Consider the following 21,234-nt stretch of genomic DNA (forward strand, 5'->3'; position numbering starts at 1 on the left):
GCAAAATCATGGAGCAGGTCCTCAAGGAAACCATTTTGAAGCACTTGGAGGAGAGGAAGGTGATCAGGAACAGTCAACATGGATTCACCCAGGGCAAGTCATGCCTGAACAACCTGATTGCCTTCTATGATGAAATAACTGGCTCTGTGTGTGAATAATTTGAACAAGAGTATTGTCAAGCTTGAAATGAACAATAGTATTGTCAGTGTTAGGCCTAAAACTTCCAGAAGTTTCACATAGCGAGCCTTGTAAAATTAGCTTTAAAAAGCAAGCTTTGCAAAAGGAAACAGACTTGTGGTCAAAACGCGCTGCAACCAGATAACACATTATGCTGACTCCTATAAAGTGAGATAAGTTGTACCCCCTGGGCACAGCTTGTCTAACCCACATTAACCATATTTAAAACAATTGGCTACAAGAAAATAGTAAGCATAAGTTATACCAGGGGTCGGCAACTTCTGGCATGCAGCTCGCCAGGGTAAGCACCCTGGCAGGCCGGGCCAGTTTGCTTACCTGCTACGTCGGCAGATTTGGCCAATCGCGGCTCCCACTGGCTGCGGTTCACCGTCCCAGGCCAATGGGGGCGGTGGGAAGCGCCGCGGGCCGAGGGATGTGCTGGCCGCCCCCACTGGCTTGGGACGGCGAACCGCGGCCAGTGGGAAGTGCGATTGTCTGAACCTGCTGACACGGCAGGTAAACAAACTGGCCCAGCCAGCCAGGGTAACGTGGCAGAGGTTGCCAACCCCTGAATTATACAGTCAAAGTGACAACGCTAACCACATTAAAGATTTGGCCTAACCTGATTGGTTGACCTGCTTCAAAACACGGCCAGCAAATACTGTATGAAAGAAGGTATAAAGACACAAGTGTGTGTGTGTGTGTGTGTGTGTTGACCTAAAAGAGATCACTCTTTGTCAGGCTCATATACACACCCCCTGAACCAAAGGGACTTGCGCTTCACCGACTATCTGTGCCTGGCTAGTGTGGAAAGCGGTCAACTGAAGGTAATGTATCTTTGGAAGAATTCAGGGTAAGGTTTCGGAGTGAAGAGGTCTGGTTGTGCTCGAGCTAGTTAATCTTAAGTCTGTACCAATACTATAACTTAGTTATCTTGGTAAAGTGTTTTAGAGTTGTTTAAAGATAATAGTAGTCAATAGTTAATCAATATGCAATAACTGTATATATTCTTGTGCCTTGCTGGAAATGGGCACAATGCTGGTAAAGCTAGTAGTTTGTAAACAGTAATAGCTTTACATGTCGCTGTGCCTGTCTTCAGTATAACTGGCCATTTATATTAATCCTCACGCAGTGTTGGTTTTTATTTCTGTTTTTCTTATTCTGTCTGTGTTGCCTTTATAGTCATAAGTCATTAAAAACCTTTCTTGAGGAATAATTAGTTGTTTAGTTTCTCTTTTGCAGACACTACTCAACCTCATTACATCTGTGTTGGGTAGTGGGAAGTAGCGATCACCCAAGCCCCATTAGGGTCCTGATGTGTGCCTCCTCCTTCCATTAATCTCCACACTGTGGATATGGGGAAAGGAGTGGATGTGATATATCTTGACTTTAGCAAAGCTTTTGATATGGTGTCCCACAGTATTCTTGCCAGCAAGTTAAAGAAGTATGGATTGGATGAATGGACTATAAAGTGGATAGAAAACTGGCTAGATTGTCGAGCTCAATGGGTAGTGATCAACGGCTCTATGTCTAGTTGGCAGCTGGTATCAAGCGGAGTGCCATAGGGGTCGGTCCTGTGGCCGGTTTTTATTATTTTATTATTATCTTTTTTAATGATATGGATGATGGGATTAATTGCACCCTCAGCAAGTTCACAGATGACACTAAGATGGGGGGAGAGGTAGATATCCCGGAGGGTAGGGATAGGGTCCAGAGTGACCTAGACAAATTGGAGGATTGGGCTAAAATAAATTTGAGGTTCAACAAGGACAAGTGCAGATTTCTAAACTTAGTAAGGAACAATTCCATGCACCGCTACAGGCTGGGGACTGACTGGCTAAGCAGCAGTTCTGCAGAAAAGGACCTGGGGATTACAATGGATGAGAAGCTGGATATGAGTCAGCTTGTGTGTGCCCCCTTGTTGCCAAGAAGGCCAACGGCATATTGGGCTGCATTAGTAGGAGCATTGCCTGTAGATTGAGGGACATGATCATTCCCCTCTATTCGACACTGGTGAGGCCTCATCTGGAGTATTGCGTCCAGGTTTGGTCCCCATACTACAGAAGGGATGTGGACAAATTGGAGAGAGTCCAGCGGAGGGCAAAAAAAATGATTAGGGGGCTGGGGCACATGACTTACGAGGAGAGGGAACTGGGGATATTTAGTCAGCAGAAGAGAGGAGTAAGGGGGGATTTGATAGCAGCCTTCAACTACCTGAAAGGGGGTTCCAAAGAGGATGGAGCTAGACTGTTCTCAGAGGTGGCAGATGACAGAACAAGGAGCAATGGTCTCAAGTTGCAATGGGGGAGGTCTAGGTTGGATTTAGGAAACACTATTTTACTAGGAGCGTGGTGAAGCACTGGAATGGGTTACCTAGGGAGGTGGTGGAATCTCCATCTTTAGAGGTTTTTAAGGTCAGGCTTGACAAAGCCCTGGCTGGGATGATTTAGTTGGGAACTGGTCCTGCTTTGAGCAGGTGGTTGGACTAGATGACCTCCTGAGGTCTCTTCCAACCCTGATATTCTATGATTCTAAGAATTAGACCTACTTTGGGACAGTGTCTCTATTGCAAGAGACTGCCCAGTGTGCACCAGCTGTGAGGCTCCCCTGCTAACAGCTGAAATCACTGAGAGCTGTGCTAAGTATGTGTGGGGCCCTGAAGACATCTTGGTAAGTGGGCAGCTGGTGAAGAGGCGTGGCAAGCGGCCAGCAGAGAAGCTGGTGGAGAGGGCCAGAGCACAGCCCCGCAGAGGCGTGGCAATTGGTCATTGGGGCGATGAGTGAGTGCCCAAGCAGTGCAGTGTGTAAGGTGCCTCCTTACCCTCCCACCCCCGCTTTCCACAGAGGGTGGGAGGTGAATTCTGTGGATGAACCTCTGAACTCTGGGGCTGCACTAGCCAAGTCCAGCAACTGTGAGTGGGGTACAGAGAAGGGACGGGCACTTTAAAGGGACTTTTGGGTTGCTGGACTTAAGACCCTGAGGGGAAAAGGACACTGCCCAACCTACTTGGGGGTGAGTCTTTTGCTCATGGTTTGTGTTTATGAACCCTAGTTGCGGTGTTTTCCCAAGTTAATGCTGAGTTAATACTCTCCTTTTATTAAAAGTTTTGCTACATTCAGACTCCTCTGCTTGCGAGAGGGGAAGTTTTCCTTCTTAGAGGGGCCCAGGGGGTGGTGTGTAATTGCCCCAGGTCACTGGGTGGGGGCTAGAGCCAGTTTTGTGTTGTATTGTTGAAAAGGAACCCCTAGCTACTGAACCCATCCCTTGTTGCTGCTGGCTCCATATGGCAGAAGGGTTACGTCTATAATCACATGAAATTTTTTTTCTTTCTTTCAACAAATATTCCTGCTGGTAAATTCATTTGCTAGAATATTCATGGCAAACCCAAACAGGGTGTGGATGTAGGTAAAGCAAATTTATTTTTCAAGGTACTTTCCCAGCTCTACAGTATAGTAATTTGATTAGGATCACTGCTACAACACTTGGCGTCTTGTATTTAGATAGCTTAAAGTAATAATTTAAGCTGTCACAGTGGCATTTTCCATCAGGCTTTCTTTGTGTGGCCATGCCAGAGAACAACATTTTGTCCTCTCTTTTGTTCTCACCTCCCTGACAAGTTTGTCTGTAAGGTCAGAAAACGCATCATATAAATTGCTTTTCTCACACAGCATTCCTCTGTTATGTAAAGACCCCGTCCTGCATCAGGCTCCAGACAATCTCAGAGCCTGCATGCAGGGAGCAGTTTGCAGAATCTGGGCCTAAGTGATTCATTGTTAGGGAAACAATGATACTAGTAGATCTGAGGGCTGCCTGGATGGGAAGGACCAAAGATGGGCAGAAAGCACAGAATATAAGAATATCGTAAAAAGAAGCACATCCTGCCTAACCCCCTTTCAGTCATCGGAAAGATGCAGTATCATTTAATCCTTCTGAAGACAGTGTTAACTGAAGTATGAGCTGCTAGCATCTCCCTTTAAGTCTGCTTCCTTCCTGGTTTCATTGTCTTTTGTCCCTCCTCCCAGTCCTGACCTTAAAAGCTAACCAGGTTAGAACATAAAAATAAGACTTCAAAATGACCTCTGTGCCCACTCTTACAAATTCAGTCCTGCCCTCTTCATAGGGGTCTCCACTGTCTTTTATAGGGACCTTGCTGAACAGTTTATTATGAAGCTTTATATGCTTCATTATAAATTGATTACAGAAAACATCACAATTATTATACAGCTGAGATATTATTACTGCTCTCTGTTTCATGGCTTAGATGGCAAGAAACAGTGACAGACAGGCTTAGAACTGTAAGACACCTAGCACACTTTTGGGCACAGTAAAAGAAAAATAATAATAATTTGTGATGGTGGATGTAGAAAAACACACAGGCAGCAGCAGCTATAGCATTCTCCTCTAACTAGGGACAAGATATTATAGACAGACATTCAGTTTAGTCATCCCCCACAGGCCTCCTACCTTTGCTGAATTAATTTAAGGGAGTCATTGCTAGGCTGTTCATTTCAAACCTGGCTTCCCCAGAAGTAGAAGTGAATGTACTCTAGGGCAGTGACTCTCAACCTTTACAGACTACTGTACCCCTTTCAGGAGTCTGATTTGTCTTGTGTGCCCCCAAGTTACACCTCACTTATAATCTACATGCTTACAAAATCAGACATAAAAATACAAAAGAGTCACAGCCCACTGTTACTGAAAAGTTGCTGACTTTCTCATTTTTACCATAGAATTATAAAATAATCAACTGGAACATAAATATTTCACTTACATTTCAGAGTAGTATATAGAACAGTATAAACAAGTCCTTGTCTATATGAAATTTTAATTTGTACTGGCTTCACTAGTGCTTTTTATGCAGCCTGTTGTAAAAGTAGGCAAATATCTAGATGAGTTGACGTACCCCTGAAGTTCTCTGTGTACCCCCAGGGATACAGGTACCCCTGGTTGAGAACCACTGCTCTAGGGCACCTCTGACCCAGGGAAATCCTAAACTGAAAGACATTTGAAGAGATTTCCTCTTCTCTTAATCTCCCTCTCTCAGTTTTGTGCCTTAGTATCAGTTTGGCGCACACACTTTGCCATTTCTTATTACTTATCCTATATTATGAGAGGTATGTTTCTTGGTGTGGCCAGTTTATGCCCTGTAGCTGGAGCACTGATATCCTTTGTAATATGTATCCACTTTGGGACAGAGTCTATGGGCGTAATTTTTTTTTGTTACCACAGTTACACTTCACTGACCTTTATGGATTTATTGATGATTCATATCCGTGCAGGAGAACAATCAAGCTCTAGGTCTATTTTTTTTTAATTTATGTAACGCACTGTGTAACTCTAGATGTTATTCTTATTGATATATACTTAATTATTACCCAGTACCTTTCATCCTAGAAGATCCCAGAACACGAACATGCTCTAAATTTACAGCACTACTGTAGTGAAATGCCTCTGAGATGTAAGCGAGGTGGTCAGCCAGCATGTTGCATAACTGTAGGGTTGGTGAAGGAGAAATTTTGCATCAAAACACTGGGACAAACCCCTACTCTTATTAAACCTGTCCTGGGATTTTTAATGTCTGTGCAGAGAACGGAGGATCTCTGATTTTAAGATCATAGACGAAAGACCCTACATAATAAAGTGCTTGGAATTCAAGGTATCTAACCTTAGAATGATGAAGGCAAAAACAGACCATACGAGGATTTGAAAGTGTAGCTCTAGGGAGTCCATCTTGTTATTTCAAACATTTAAGCCATCACCTAAGCAAGGCAGATGCTGAATTACTTTGTGTGCACAGCTAGTGTGCACAGTAACATGCTCATATGATTGCTATCTCATCTTCCTTCACCCCTCAACAGCCTCTTACTCATTTGTTTTTTCCCCCCATTTACTTGTGGAGTCCTGTCATTAATCTGGACATGGCTGCTAAGGTTGCTCTGCTCCATGTATAATGTTTTATGCAAATTATGAAGGAGCTTTTTTGCAAGTTACTAGAAACTTGCATTTATGGTCAGCCATGCCCTGCCCCAACCTAATGGAGTGGATAGGACAAGGAGCAGCACAAAACTTGACAGCTTTGTGTGGGGTTGGTATTAGCGCATATTGGTGGGAGGTTGCTTGAGTGTGTCTGGGGAGCAGGTAGATAGGTGGCTGGTGGAGGTCAGTGGTTGCTGGGTTCCTGTGCAGGACAGGACTGTTCAGATCACGGTGGCTGGGATGCCTGAGAGTTTATGCTGGGGGAAAATGGTATAGTTGGCTGTAATCTGCAGCCCGCTAGCTGTTCCTTCCTGGCTGTGAACCAGCAGAAGGATGGCTGCAGCTTTCCCACATCTCGGTGAGATGCATGACAAGTCAGCTGACATGCAGGAATAGGTGAAGAGGCCACAAATGTGAGGCTGCCACATGAGATACATGACACTTGGTAAACGTGCCTAGACAGTAACTTCACCAGGGCAGGTACTGTGGGCCACTGAAGTCGATGGAGTTACAACAGCAGAGAGCTGGGTTCTGTCTCTTAACTACGTATTTGTACAGCACCTATCACAATGGGACCCTGATCCCGGATTTGGGTCTTTAAATGATACTAGAATATAAATAATAATGAACTCTGGCTTTTTGTTTGTTTGTTTGTTTAAAGTATTTGCCTCAGTGATGCCCATATGTCGCTGTATATGATTCAGACACCACAGGCTGAGCTCCCAGAGATGCAGACAAGAACGTTTCCCACACAATTAAATTTAGATGACAAAAACACTGTCAATATGTATTCTGTCCCTCTGCCTACCTCTTAGACTGTAAAATTGGAGCCTGAAGAAATAATTTTAATTCCTACCTGGCTCCCACATAAGCCCTGCAAACTCTTTTAATAATATTTTAATGTTACAAAATCACAAACAACCCCTCCCCCAAACCTCACAGGTTAGCAAAAAAAGTATTGAACAACAATTTTTTTTAATTAATTGTAAATTCAGGTTTCTTCCCCCCCGATAACACCATGAACATTAGTATTACTAAATATTTGTCTAACACCCTAACTTTGCATGGAGTTTTACAAAGGTAAAAAAGTTAGCGTCCCTGCCTTGAAAAGCTTACAAGCTACCTCAGAAAGGAAAAAAATAGACTAAGGAAGGGAGGAAGAAAAAGTTTGATGATGATTAAAACAAATAAAGTATTGTGCATAGCTCTTATAAAACTCAGGCTGCTCAAGGACATTGCCTGTGTTACATTACCTTGTCCCTGCCCCAGGCACTGTAAGGGTTGCAACTCATACACACATCCTTTGTAGTAAAGCACTGATGCTTTTAAAAATAAGAATGAGGTAGGGCAAGAGAAGAGAAGCACAATATTTTAGAGTTTAAGGGTTTATGTATGTATGCAGACTTGCACCGATTTAACTAAAGGTGTGATTTTAAACCTACTGAATTGATGCAAAAGGTGCAAAAGGCTTATTTTGATTTAGATTATGTAAGCTAGGAACTGGGTTAAGCTGAATCAAAGCAAGTTACTGAAATTTAAATAAAAGCTTTCACCCAGGAATTTGCTCTGGTTTAACTCAACTGGTGCAAATATATGTATAGGCATCAACACAGATCTGAATGTATGCAGTCACTCTCTATTCTGGAATCTTAAAACGTAATTTTCTCTCTAATATTGTTTGGCTTTGCCGAAGTTTAATAGCTGTGGTAATAACTAGTGTTATTATTTCATTGCTGTCTTACATGATCTTTAATTTAGTTCAAAATATGACATCTATAGTTACAGCTTCAGATCCACTGACTTTTGCTGTGCACTAGTTATAAAAAAAAATCATCCAGATGGGTATATTCACTGTGCAGTATTTGATACCTACTCATGACATTTATTATGCAGTAGATGAATGTGTCTTATAATAATAATTTGTTCAGCATTGCGTGAGCCCACAAATAATACAAATTATAATAATAATTTCAAAAAAGTTTGAACAGCAAACACTAACAGATAGCAGTGAATCATTTAATTGCCTAACATCTATTTAGTGACAGGCCATAGCATAAATTAAAGGCTTTAGATGAAAAGGATTGGTAAACTTAGCTAAAACAGAACATATAAACTCTATCTACTTTTCAGCTATTTAGACGCTGGAAAGCCACAATCAAATGGTACCACTTTGTAGCTGTGTGAAACTAGGCTGTTTTAGTTCAAACAGGGCTCAACCTTTTTGTCTATTTGATTTGGTTTTGCAAACTGGCTGAGTTTCACTTTGTTTCACATCAAAACCATCATTCTCTCCTCAAATTCTTCTCTGCTATGAGGGTTGATGCTATTATTCTGACTGGAGTTCGTTTTTTTTGAGAGGGCCCAACTCCTAGTAATACACGGATGAGACTCATCACTAACAAACAGATAGCAAATAAAAATCCCTGTGACCATTGTGTGTGGAAAATATGTAGAAAGGCAAAAAGTAGAAAATAAAGCCCTTGTATTTAAAAAATCTCCCAGGTTTTCTCTTTAACTTCCACCTTCCAGTCCCTTCTCCTTCCAGCCTAATTGACTCTTTCAAAGTTTTCCTTCCTACTTAAACTGATTGGGGGCCCCAAATCAACTTTCAGTTCAGCTTTTTAATACCAGCTACCTGTAAATTAAAATTCAGTCCATCCGTTTCTCAGGTACTGATGAGTCCCAAAGCTGAGCTGCAGGGGAAAAGATGGCTGTTTTTCTTTAAAACTCTGCCAAGTGAGACGGGCTAATGGCAGAACTGAAAAAGAAAGATTATGTTTTCCAACAGCCCTGTCTTCAGTACAGAGCAGCCCCTAAAAAGTGGTTGGACTGATTTCAACTGAATTCTTATTAGAAATGTATGAAAATGTTCTACTTGAATGGCAGAAATGCTTGACATCAAACCTGGTTTGAGGTCTACATGTTTCTATGAGCTTGTTACGGTTTGTTAGACACTTTATACCTATGAAATCTTATTAGGCTGTATCTGGTGTTAGCTAGTATAATTATATTTCTAAAAATCTTTGTACTTTTTCTACATTGTATAAGAATGAACCATACTCCCAGCATGCTTTGCACTTAAGCTAAGCTTTATAGTGGATGTTCGTTAGCAATTAATTTGTGTATGACCCTTCTTTCTTGTACACACAGTCTGTCAGAGATAAGATGCATGTTCTGTTAAGGCTTGCCAAATATGAACTGTGCACTTGGTACACTGATAGGGATAATTGGTGCAGGTGTCTTAATTGGTACAGATGTCTTTGTACTAGATGAAATACTAGGAATAACTGGCGCAGATGTCTCTATATCCTAAAAAACTAGGTACAAAACTAGGTAAGAAAAGGAAGATAAGGTCTGTAATTTTACAGTGAAATTTGAGGGGTTTTTTTGTCTGTTGAAAACAAGTGGCCTATAAATATAACTCAGATTAAGCCCAGACTTTTTACTCCTGGAGGCATTCTGCACCAAAACATTGTGTGCAGAATTTTTAATATTTTAAAATTCTGCAAAATGTATTTATCAAAATAACATTACATAATGATGCCAGTTTCAATTATTTTAGTAATTTATTTCAAAATACCTGTGAACAAGTGTGTCTGTAACAATAAAGACACACATGAAAATTCCCCCAGGAATACAGAGTTAAGAAACCCCTATGACAACCCAGTTCCTGTTTCTCTGCCCCCTTCCCCTCCCCAGAGCTCAGCTGGGGGGGGCCAGAAACTCACAATCCCTCCCCCTCCCAGAGCCCACCTGCACCCCCCCCCCCAGCCAATACACCTGCACCCTCTCCCCCCCCAGACCAGCTGTGGGGGCCTCCCTTACCCAAACACTCCCCCACAGAGCCCAGCTGCGGGGGGGGGGGGGAGCCCTTGTCCAGACACACATTCCCCCCCCACCCCGGATCCAGAGGGGGATGCTGCTCCATCCCATGCTTGCACAGAGTTTCCTGCCCTCCCTTGCCCTCAGGGCATACTGGGAACTGCAGCTGCCAGGAACCCTCTAGCTTCCTCTCCCTCCCCCCCCAGCAGTGTCTTCTATGCGCAAGCTGGGTGTTGCCAACGCCACTGGCCCCTAGTGGCGGCTAGCAGTACTGCAGCCCATTTCTCTGGGGGAAAGGAAATTCTGCATGCACGTTAACTTCTGCAAAATTCTTCATTGCAGGAGCACAGAATTCCCTCATGATAACTTTTGGAACATATGTACTCTGCAAACATGTTCTCCAGAGACTGGTAGTGTGTGAACGTCTCTGTGCTGATTTCTCTAGGTTTCATAAACTGACTGAGCAGAGTTATCTGAAGTCTTATCAATAAAATAATTGAACCCTTAGCACTAGCTACTGTACCTACACACTTTTTGAGGCTGTTGTTCAAGGTGTATTTCAAGTTCAAGTCAAGTTCATTGGCACAGATCACAAGTTCACAAGGTTCTGTGTAACAAATTGGATGAGCCTCTCATAAGTGATCAACAGGACCTATTCAGAAAAAGTAGTAACATTCTCCTATCACTTGTGTGTCTGAATCTGGCAGGCAATAATCTGGCACTTTTTACATTTTATAGTTACCCCAGTTATCAAATGTCAACCAAAATATGAAACAACAACAAATTCCAGTTTTACAAGGGAACTTCCCCCAGCCCCCTACTGATCATAGTTCTGTTACATGAGATACAGGAGCTAGTATCTGTGTTTTCCTACACTTCTACAGTTATCTCATTTATTGGGAACTGACTTTAATATTTTATATTTTGGCAACTAGAGGGAGAGAAAACAGGTAGGAACTAGTAAGGGGGAAAAGCTACAATTTTATACACTCATTAGCCTGGTTGCTTTTTCAAGAGCAGTATGAGAACCTCCATCCACTTTCATTCATTTTTCTCTTGCAAAGACACTTGTAAAAATGTGGGAGCTACTGAGTACTTTCAATGTAGTTTTTATAAGAGAAAATGAGAGACCATCACTCTTAGGGCTGCAGACGAATGCTGAACGGCAGCTGAGCTCATTGGCAGGAGGTGGATGAGAAGGAAACTAAGGAATTTAAGGCATAAAAATGCTGGAAAATTATATGAGAGAGAGAGAAATTATATATATTCCAGTTTTATATAATTATATATATTTTACAGAAAAGTGCAGGAACTTCTTTGTAATTGTGTGCACTTTGCAAATTTGCACTCTTAATCCAGCAAGGAAAGAGGGTTATTTAAGCATAACATCTGGACATGGACTAAGCTGCATTCTCTGTGCCAAACTTACGATACCCAACTTTTCCCCCATAACACCACCTTACTCCCATTGTTTTCAGTGAGGCTATACATCATGTAAAGTACATTTCTATGGAGTCAGTGTATCTCATTCTCATCCTTCCTATGTGGGTTGCAATATATTTCTGTTGGTCACAAGTCTGACACCCTCATTGATAATACATTCTTGTAACTAACTGTTACAGAAAGCTTCCAAAGGAGTCTAAATTAAATGTGGAAGGGAAGCTTCTGCAAAGTACTGAGACAAAAGTGTTCAGATTTCTCAAACCTCAATCCTGCAAGAAGCTCCATGGGTACTCATTGACTCCAGGAGAGCTGCATATGGGTGCAAGGTAGAGTAACCAGATAGCAAATGTGAAAAATCAGGACACTTTCTTGGGGGGCCCAAAGGCACTAAGCCAATACAATAACAAACTTAGGCTTTTCTCCATATTTAGGCACTGTGGCAAGGCTCCTTCTCAGTCTCCCCAGCCTCTGCTGCTTTTAGCCCTGGTGAGACAGGCTTGGGTAACGCAATCCCCCTTGGGACACAGGGGAAGTCTGCTCCCTGTATCTCCACCAGTCCTGTTTAGAGTATTTTTACTCCCTTGTGGGAGAGAGTACTGCCTCTCCTCCTGGTGAGGCTTGCTGTCTTGTTGCTCCAGCACTCCTGGCAGCAGGGCTCCTTCTCTCTCTGCTCTGCCCTCTCCTTCCTCCCAGGGAAGGGTTTAAAAAGGTCTCAGGCAGCCCCAAGTTGGAATCAGCTGATCCTAATTAACCTCTGGCAGCTCCCCCTCAGCTGATTCTAATTGCTACCTTGGTCACCCTTTCTCAGCTGAACCTGATTGACCTGGAGTTGCCTCCCAGTTGATAAGGAGGAGGGCCTTTTAACCCTCTGGGACTGATTCCTACCCCTCCCTTGCAGCTGTCTGTCCTGAGTTTATCACAGCACCTATATATGTGACCAAACTTTCAATGGGACTGAGAGTTCCCATTAACTTCAGTGGAGATGCTGGGTGTCCAGCAACCTTGAAAATCGGGCCACTTTTTTAGGTTCTTAGTTATGCATTGCAGAGTCTAACTTTAGGCACCAGTCTTTAAAAATCCTGGCCCAAGTCTTTATAACCATGGTGTTCATTATTAGCCTAATAATGCACTCTCTAGTAGTTTAGTACTAGAACAACAGATAGTGACAGATGCCTATAGCTTTTCAGTAGGCATACTTACAACCAGATGGCCCAGACTTCAAATTAATTACAAAACTTAACATTACTCTTCTCTTTCGATTTGCAGTGTTTTAAAACAGCTATTGTTTCACTCATCTTTATAGATGTTGCCCCAGGCCACCTCACAGAATATAGGAATTTAAAACTTGATCCAAGCCCATTGAAGATAATGAGAATCTTTCCATTAACTTGATCCCTAGAGCTGATATTCACTGTATCTAGGTTACATCCACCCACACTGTTTTGTTTCTTTTTCTTCTTTGTTCATTTTTCCTCCTTATTTCAAAAATGAAATTCTCTTTACTAAAAAAGGGTGAAAGATATTGTATCTGCCCCATTATTTGTGTCACTTACAGGAACACCTCAAAAGATACTATTTTCTGAGACAATGATCCAGGTTCTGTTTATCCTTCACTAAATCATTTTATGGAAAAAAACATGATATTACAGATGTCTATATTAGATTTAGACAGTAAGGAATGACAGGCATGTCTAGGCAAGTATAGATTACCTCAGATGCTTTCCCAGTACAAGGCCAAGTGACTTTAGCCACCTATGATTCTCTCTCAGAAAGTTCTACCAGCATTCTAGTGTCTATAATAATCTGCATATATTTCTGCACTTGATTACATGCCACATGTCAGTGTGTGAATATTTGTGTGTGTGAATCTTGTACATAATTATGTATAAAACTTCCATGTCACACTGCTTGTAAAAAAAAAAAAGAAAATAAAAAAAAAAGCAAGGACTGAATATGATTTGATCGAACAGTTATTACAGAGAAGTTTTAACTGCTAACAAATCAGGTCAAAACTTCTCTCTCTTCCCAATCAACTCTTTAGATTTAAATTTGTATTCTGGTGAGATAGTCACATGTATTTCTTTTACCTGCATTTTTTTCCTAATGACCCCTAAGAAAGTCCCATAAAAAGCCTTTCAGATAATAATGACAATTTTTCCGTAAAGAAACAGTAATCACTTCCACAGTTTAAACAAGATCAGGGTTTCTCAAACAGGGGTCGCCGCTTGTGTAAGGAAAGCCCCTGGCGGGCCGGGCCGGTGTGTTTACCTGCCCCATCCACAGGTCCGGCCGATCGCGACTCCCACTGGCCGTGGTTCGCTGCTCCGGGCCAATGGGAGCTGCTGGAAGCGGTGCAGGCTGAGGGACTGCTCCGGGCCCGTGTCAGCCACGATCGGCCGGACCTGCGGACGGGGCAGGTAAACACACCGGCCTGGCCCTCCAGGGGCTTTCCCTACACAAGCGGCAACCCCTGTTTGAGAAACCCTGTTCAACTTAATCTGGGCTAGAAACAGGAAAGACTTCCATACAAAATACTGCAGAAGTCATGGCTAAACAGAGGTTTGGGACTACCATAATTGTTTAACTGAAGACAGGCTCAAACCACAAAGTTCCTATCATAACAATGCAGGTGTGTTTAGATCTCTGGGGGAATGGGGTTTTTAGCCATATCAGTTGTTTTAATAGGAAAAACAAACATTTCTTTCTAAGATAAGGGCTAGGATACACATTTACTATGGACCCTTTGGCACTGAAAGATTATTAAATATATGTTTTCTAAATCTTTGGTGCCTAAAGCTTGGTACTTGTCAGAACAAATTCACTTCTGCTTCCATTACCTTCTTTCAGAGATAGTTAGTCCTCATTTCAATTAACCACATCATCCATTCCTCACTCAAGGCACATTTGTTGTAATCTTACTTACATTGTTAAGCAGACCTGTAAAATAATTCCCTACTTACACTATGCTGAAGAACATTACATTGTCATACACTTCCTTATAGTCTGTTGAGCTTTATGATTTAGGATCCAATTCTACCTAGTCTATTTGCATAAGTCCACAAAATGATTGCTAGAGCTTCAGTTCGTGTTAGAAAAGTTTTTTTGAACAGTATTAATTTACCATAATTTTATGACTATAAGACTCATGCTAAGTAAAATTATTAAAGGGACTATCTAAATGTAGGGCACCTAAAAGTAAATGAATTTGGAGTTTTTTCCCTTTAGTGACAGGAAGCTACTAACAATGTAATAGTTAGTAATAAAACAAAATAAAAACAAAAACAAATTGGAATGATCATGATGAAGGGCTGGAAGAAAAATCCCAGGTCTGAACTCCTGAGGGCTGTAATCTAATTTTGGTTGTTGGGTGTCATGCGTAGCTGCTGAGTGGTGGTGGCCTGTGATGTAGCCCCTAAGCCAGATGAGATGATCCGAGGATCCCTTCTGGCCTTAAACTCTGTGTCTAACTCTGGATCCAGATTAGACATTTGTAATTCTACAATGAGACAGACCAAAGCCCTGCAGATGACCACTGACATATGTGGATTCAAAATCTCAAGCTAAAGTTTGATACATGTTGGGATGTTTAGATTCAGACCCTGACAAAGATAGGTACCAAGTGCAGCTGGATCCAAACCCATACTGGGATGCAGGGTTTTGGTTCGGGCTGTCTCTGAGCAATTACCCTGAGCCACATCAACCTGCTTATGAACAAACTTGTACAATATTTTTGTTATCGGTGGGATTTTCAATAGTACTCACTATTTGACCTAACTCTGGCCTCGTTGAAGTTAATGGGAGAATTGCTATAGACTTTAATGGGAACAGAGTTAGGAGAATGCTGAAGGCTTTTGAAAATCCCACCATACATCAGTGCTAACAATTTAAAGACTTTTCCAATGACCTCATTTTATGATTGTGAGAAGACTTTTTTCACTCTTCATATAGCCAGAGGCTATATACCAGCATTTTACAACATTGCATAGTGGTTTTGGTCCTTATTGCTCAATTGTCACGTGTGCCTACAGAATATTGTTTAGCATAAAATATGCATGCGAGGTGAATGCAGTGAAATGCAATCACTCATGTAACGATACCTGTTACTGCAGCAACAATCAGTAGAACATTAAACATCATCCCTTAATACAAAGATTGCACTAGGATCTTGGTATTAATTTGGCAATCTGGTCTATGTCTGCTGAGTTATCTAAAGTGAAATTACAATGACTTCAAAGCATCTTTTTTTGACTTCCCTTTTAAAACTGGAAGAAGATAGATGTAGTTAAATGTGGAAAAGACAACTACATAAATGCACACAAATACCCCTGTAAGGAAAGAAATGAGCAAAACTTGAGAGGTGGTGAAATTTGTATCATATCTGTATTACACGCACTGGCTGTATACGTAGTGCTAGTTTGGGCATGTACTGTTAGGAGGGCAAGTTGTGTCAGGCACCCTTTGCAATCGCTCACCTTTATGACTATGGAGATACAGCTTCTTTTATTCAACATACCATTGAAAATGTTGGCCTTCCCTTTTAACAGGCACCTAAACTTATACTTAAATTCTTACTTACTACACTCAATCTTCAGAAGATGTCGAGCACCTTCAGCTCCCGTTGCAGTACTCATAAAATATGCATTGCAAATGTAAAATATACCTGGACACAGCACAGACCTCATATCGATACATGCACACACTATGGTCTATGCTCAAACACACAATGTAGTACAATATTTACTCTTATCAGTGTTCAGTAAAATCCCCACTATTTTGTTAATTTCTGATTTGCGGCGGTGTTTATGCAGTTACCATTTCCACACTGACTACAGTAATCTCTTTACAATTTTAAGCCATTCTTTTCTGAAATCATTGTCTTTTAGTTCCAAATCATTCCGCCAGCGTAATTTACATGTCAAGTTGTTTACTAGATCACCCTAGGCTCTTGATATTCAGCATTCAGTGTATTAAGAAGTGGTGTTTAAATGCTCTATGGATTGGGGCAGTAACAAGTCTAGTTTTTAAGAGAGTGATTGTATTTCACAGCATTCATTCAAGTTTGAATATTTTGGCTTTAATGTGCAAATATACTGATGAATCAGTATGTGTAATGCACTGAATATTGCAGAATGGTATTGCAGCAGTGAACCTGGAGGAGGTACACTCCTCAAGCAGGAAGTCAGAACAGATTTGGTCTTTGTCTGTAGGGTTATATGACTGATAAAGTCAAGAGTTAGTTTTATGGTGTGTGTCTAGTAGCATGGGTTCACATACAGTGTAGATCAGTGGCTCTCAACCCACGGCCCAATTAGCACCCAACTCCTGGCTGCCCGGCCCCCACCTAGATGCCCTGCTGCTTGGCTGTCCGGCCCCCACATGCAGGCTCCTGGCTGCACTGCTGCTAGGTTTGCCAGGGGCCTGGTTGTAAAGGGACCCTGGCGGTGTCCCTGAGCCCCCTCCATAAGCCTGCACCCCAAACCCCCTCCCATGCCCCAACCCTCTGCCCCATCCCTGAGCCCCCTCCCACACGCCAAACTCCTGGGCCCCAGCCTGGAGCCCCTTCCTACACCCCAAACTCCTCAATCCTGGCCCACACCCTCAGCCAGAGCCCTCACCCCCTCTCACAGCCCAGCCCTCTGCCCCATCCTGGTGAAAATGAGGGCGTGAGGGAGGGAGGGTGGGGGAGAGTAAGCAATGGAGGGAGGTGGGAAATGAAGTGAGCAGGGGGCAGGGTCCTCAGAGAAGGGGCAGGTTAGGAGGAGGGGAAAGGGTGCTCTATTTTCTGCAAATAGAAAGTTGGCAACCCTACCTGCCACGCAACAGTCCCATCTGCCTGTCCCAGTGCCAGGCTCCGCTCCTGGCCCCCTCTGTGAAGGGGTCTCTAGGTGGGGGTCACTGGGCATAAGGGTCTGTGGGGTTTTTGGGGGGCGCTATGGTTCTCAACCTATGGCCCAGATAACGCATTGTGGGCCGCATATGTGGCCCACAATGATAAATAAGTTGAGGACCACTGGTGTATATTATTTCTTAATGCTATTGATAATTTGGGGCCTGATCCATAGCCCCTTGATATCATAACCCTTAGTTATGGGGGGTATTTAGTAATTCTATTTATTCTTTTCCCTTCTTATTACTTCCTTGATGAAATAAAAAACCCAATGAAACAGGAGAAAACGTCATGCCTGTAAAAGTATGTTATTTCAGATATTAGTCACTCCAAAAGGGAGGAAATCAGTGACAATAAAAATCAAACAGACCTTCCTGTATGTGAAGCAAATTGTTCTCTGTATATTTTCAGGAGTTAAATCTAACATTTTTTCACAATTGTGAGCAATTACAATCAATTTAGTGGAGATTTCCAACAGGTTCAAAGCAGAGTTGGGTGCCCAACTTCTACTGGCCTTCAATGGGTGCCTAACTGCCCTGGTGCCTTTGAAAATCTCCCCCTAAAGATGTGTCTACACTGCACACTAACTTACAGCAGCATGTAGAGTACACACACTGCGTGTCCCACTTGCATAGGTGTAACTAGCTGTGTTGACAGTGAGGCATTGCTTAGGTGCGTAGAGTACAGAGAGGCCAGAACCATAGGATATGTACCTTACATGGCCCTCTACACTCCCAAGCAGCGCTGCTCATGTCTCCACTGCCTCTTCACTGCTGGAGTCTTTCCCTATCACAGTGAAAGACTCCAGCAGTGGATAAGGCTCTAGCAGGGTGGAGGAGTGGGGAAAGGCTCCAGCAGCTCCCCACTGCCAGAGCCTTTCACTGTTATGCGTGGCTACACACCGCAGTGTGATACAATCTGCTTTTCATAGAATATCAGGGTTGGAAGGGATCTCAAGAGATCATCTAGTCCAACCCGCTGCTCAAAGCAGAACCAATCCCCAAATGGCCCACTCAAGGATTGAACTCACAACCCTTGGTTTAGCAGGCCAATGCTCAAACCACTGAGCTATCCCTCACTATGTCTTGTAGTTACACGTACCCTACACACTGCCACAAGTATAGACAAGGCCTAAAAGGGTATGTTACAGGGAAAGCATTTCCACATATTGCTTCATTCTCCTTTCTGCATGTTCCCTTTTAATTAGTGATTTACTAACAGCTGTGAAAAACCTTATGTTCACTTTCAATTTTACTTGATTCAGATTAATTAGGCCTTCAATTTTACCTTTCCTCCTCCACAATCCAACTAAATTTTCCTTCTAAGCAATTTTTATCTTCAACATATCTTAATTATATTTACAATGATCTGTTCTTATCTCATCTACATTTTATATAAGAGGGTCTCTTTTCCACGCAAGCATAACTTCTATTAAAATAAATAGGACTATGACCAGGAATGAGGGTAGATTAGACACCACAATTTTTAAATAGGCAAACCAATCACCACCAAAATTGTTCTAAGCAAATAATACTTGATTAGAAATGCATCTTTTGTTTCCTCTTGATGATTTACAATTTGGTCTACACTATGGAATCTATAAGTGCTTCCTTGCCCTTTCAAAGTTCATAGATTGCAAGTCCAGAAGTGACCTTCTCAACCATCTGACATAACATAGGCCATAGAACTGCCCCAAATAATTCCTAGAATATATCTTTTAGAAAAACATCCGATCTTGGTTTAAGGATTGGCCATGTTGAAGAATCCACCTGACAGTTGGTAAAATTGTTCTAATGGCTAATTATTCTTACCATTAAAAATTTACGACTTGTTTCCTGTCTGAATTTGTCTAGCTTCAACTTCCAATCATTGGATCGTACTATACCTTTCTCTGCTAAATTGAAGAGCCCATTATTAAATATTTTCTCCCCGGGTAGATAGTTATAGACTGAAATCAAGTAACCCCTTATCCATTTCTTTGTTAAACTAAGTAGAAAGACTCAAAGAGATCAATCACCAGAAGGCATGTTTTATAATCCTTTAATCATTCTCATGATTCTTCTCAGAACCCTCTCCAATTTATCAACATCCTTCTCAAATTATGGGCATCAGACTCGGACACAGTCTTCCAGCAAAGGTGGCACCAGTGCCAAATACAGAGGTAAAATAAGCGCTCTACTCCTACTCAAGATTCCCCGGTTTATGCATCCCAGGATTACATTAGCTCTTTTGGACTCAGTGTCACATTGAAGCTCATGTTCATCTGATTATCCATCAAGACACCCAGATCTTTTTCAGAATCACTGCTTTTCCCAGCTTTTAAATATGGCCTACATTCTTTGTTCCTAGATGTATACATTTACATTTAACCATATTAAAACTCTCAGTTTCCTTGTGCCCAGTTTACCAAGTGATCCAGATCACTCTGAATCAATGACTTATCCTTTTTATTATTTACCACTTCCCCAATTTTTGTGTCATCTGCAAACTTTATCAGTGATGATTTTGTTTTCTTCCAGGTCATGGATAAAAATGTTAAATAGTGTAGGACCAAGAACCAATCCCTGCAGGACCCACCTGGAAAACACTCGCTTGATGATTCCCCGGTCGGTAGGTTTTCGGTATAGGGTGGTGTTAGTTTCCTAGACACCACAGTGCAAATAAGTGATGGTCACATTAACACCACCCTATACCAAAAACCTACCGACTGCTATGCCTACCTTCATGCCTCCAGCTTCCATCCCGGGAACACCACACGATCCATTGTCTACAGCCAAGCACTGAGGTACAACCGCATCTGCTCCAACCCCTCAGACAGAGACCAACACCTACAAAATCTTCACCAAGCATTCTCAAAACTACAATACCCACACGAGGAAATAAGGAAACAGATCAACAGAGCCAGACGTGTACCCAGAAGCCGCCTACTGCAAAACAAACCCAAGAAAGAAACCAACAGGACTCCACTGGCCATCACATACAGTCCCCAGCTAAAACCCCTCCAACGCATCATCAGGGATCTACAACCCATCCTGGACAATGATCCCACACTTTCACAGGCCTTGGGTGGCAGGCCAGTCCTCGCCCACAGACAACCTGCCAGCCTGAAGCATATTCTCAAAAATAACTGCACACCGCACCATAGTAACTCTAACTCAGGAACCAATCCATGCAACAAACCTCGATGCCAACTCTGCCCACATATCTATACCAGTGACACCATCAAAGAACCTAACCAGATCAGCTGCACCATCATCGGTTCATTCACCTGCACGTCCACCAATGTAATATATGCCATCATATGCCAGCAATGCCCCTCTGCTATGTACATCGGCCAAACTGGACAGTCCCTACGGAAAAGGATAAATGGACACAAATCAGATATTAGGAATGGCAATATACAAAAACCTGTAGGAGAACACTTCAACCTCCCTGGACACAGAATAGCAGATCTAAAGGTAGCCATCCTGAAGCAAAAAAAAACTTCAGGACCAGACTTCAAGGAGAAACTGCTGAGCTTCAGTTCATCTGCAAATTTGACACCATCAGCTCAGGATTAAAGACTGTGACTGGCTTGCCAACTACAAAAGCAGTTTCTCCTCCCTTGGTTTTCACACCTCAGCTGCTGGAAGAGGGCCTCATCCTCCCTGATTGAACTAACCTCGTTATCTCTAGCCTGCTTCTTGCTTGCATTTATACACCTGCCCCTGGAAATTTCCACCACATGCATCCAACGAAGTGGGTATTCACCCATGAAAGCTCATGCTCCAATACATCTGTTAGTCTATAAGGTGCCACAGGACTCTTTGCTGATATAGCAACACTATTATGTTTATCAACCAAACTTGTAATCTTACCAGAAAAAAGATATCAGGATAGTTTTATTGGATCTATTTTCCATAAATTCACATTGATTTGCATAAATTAC

This window comes from Mauremys mutica, chromosome 1 (assembly GCF_020497125.1).
Source record: "Mauremys mutica isolate MM-2020 ecotype Southern chromosome 1, ASM2049712v1, whole genome shotgun sequence".
Lineage (NCBI taxonomy): Eukaryota > Metazoa > Chordata > Testudines > Geoemydidae > Mauremys > Mauremys mutica.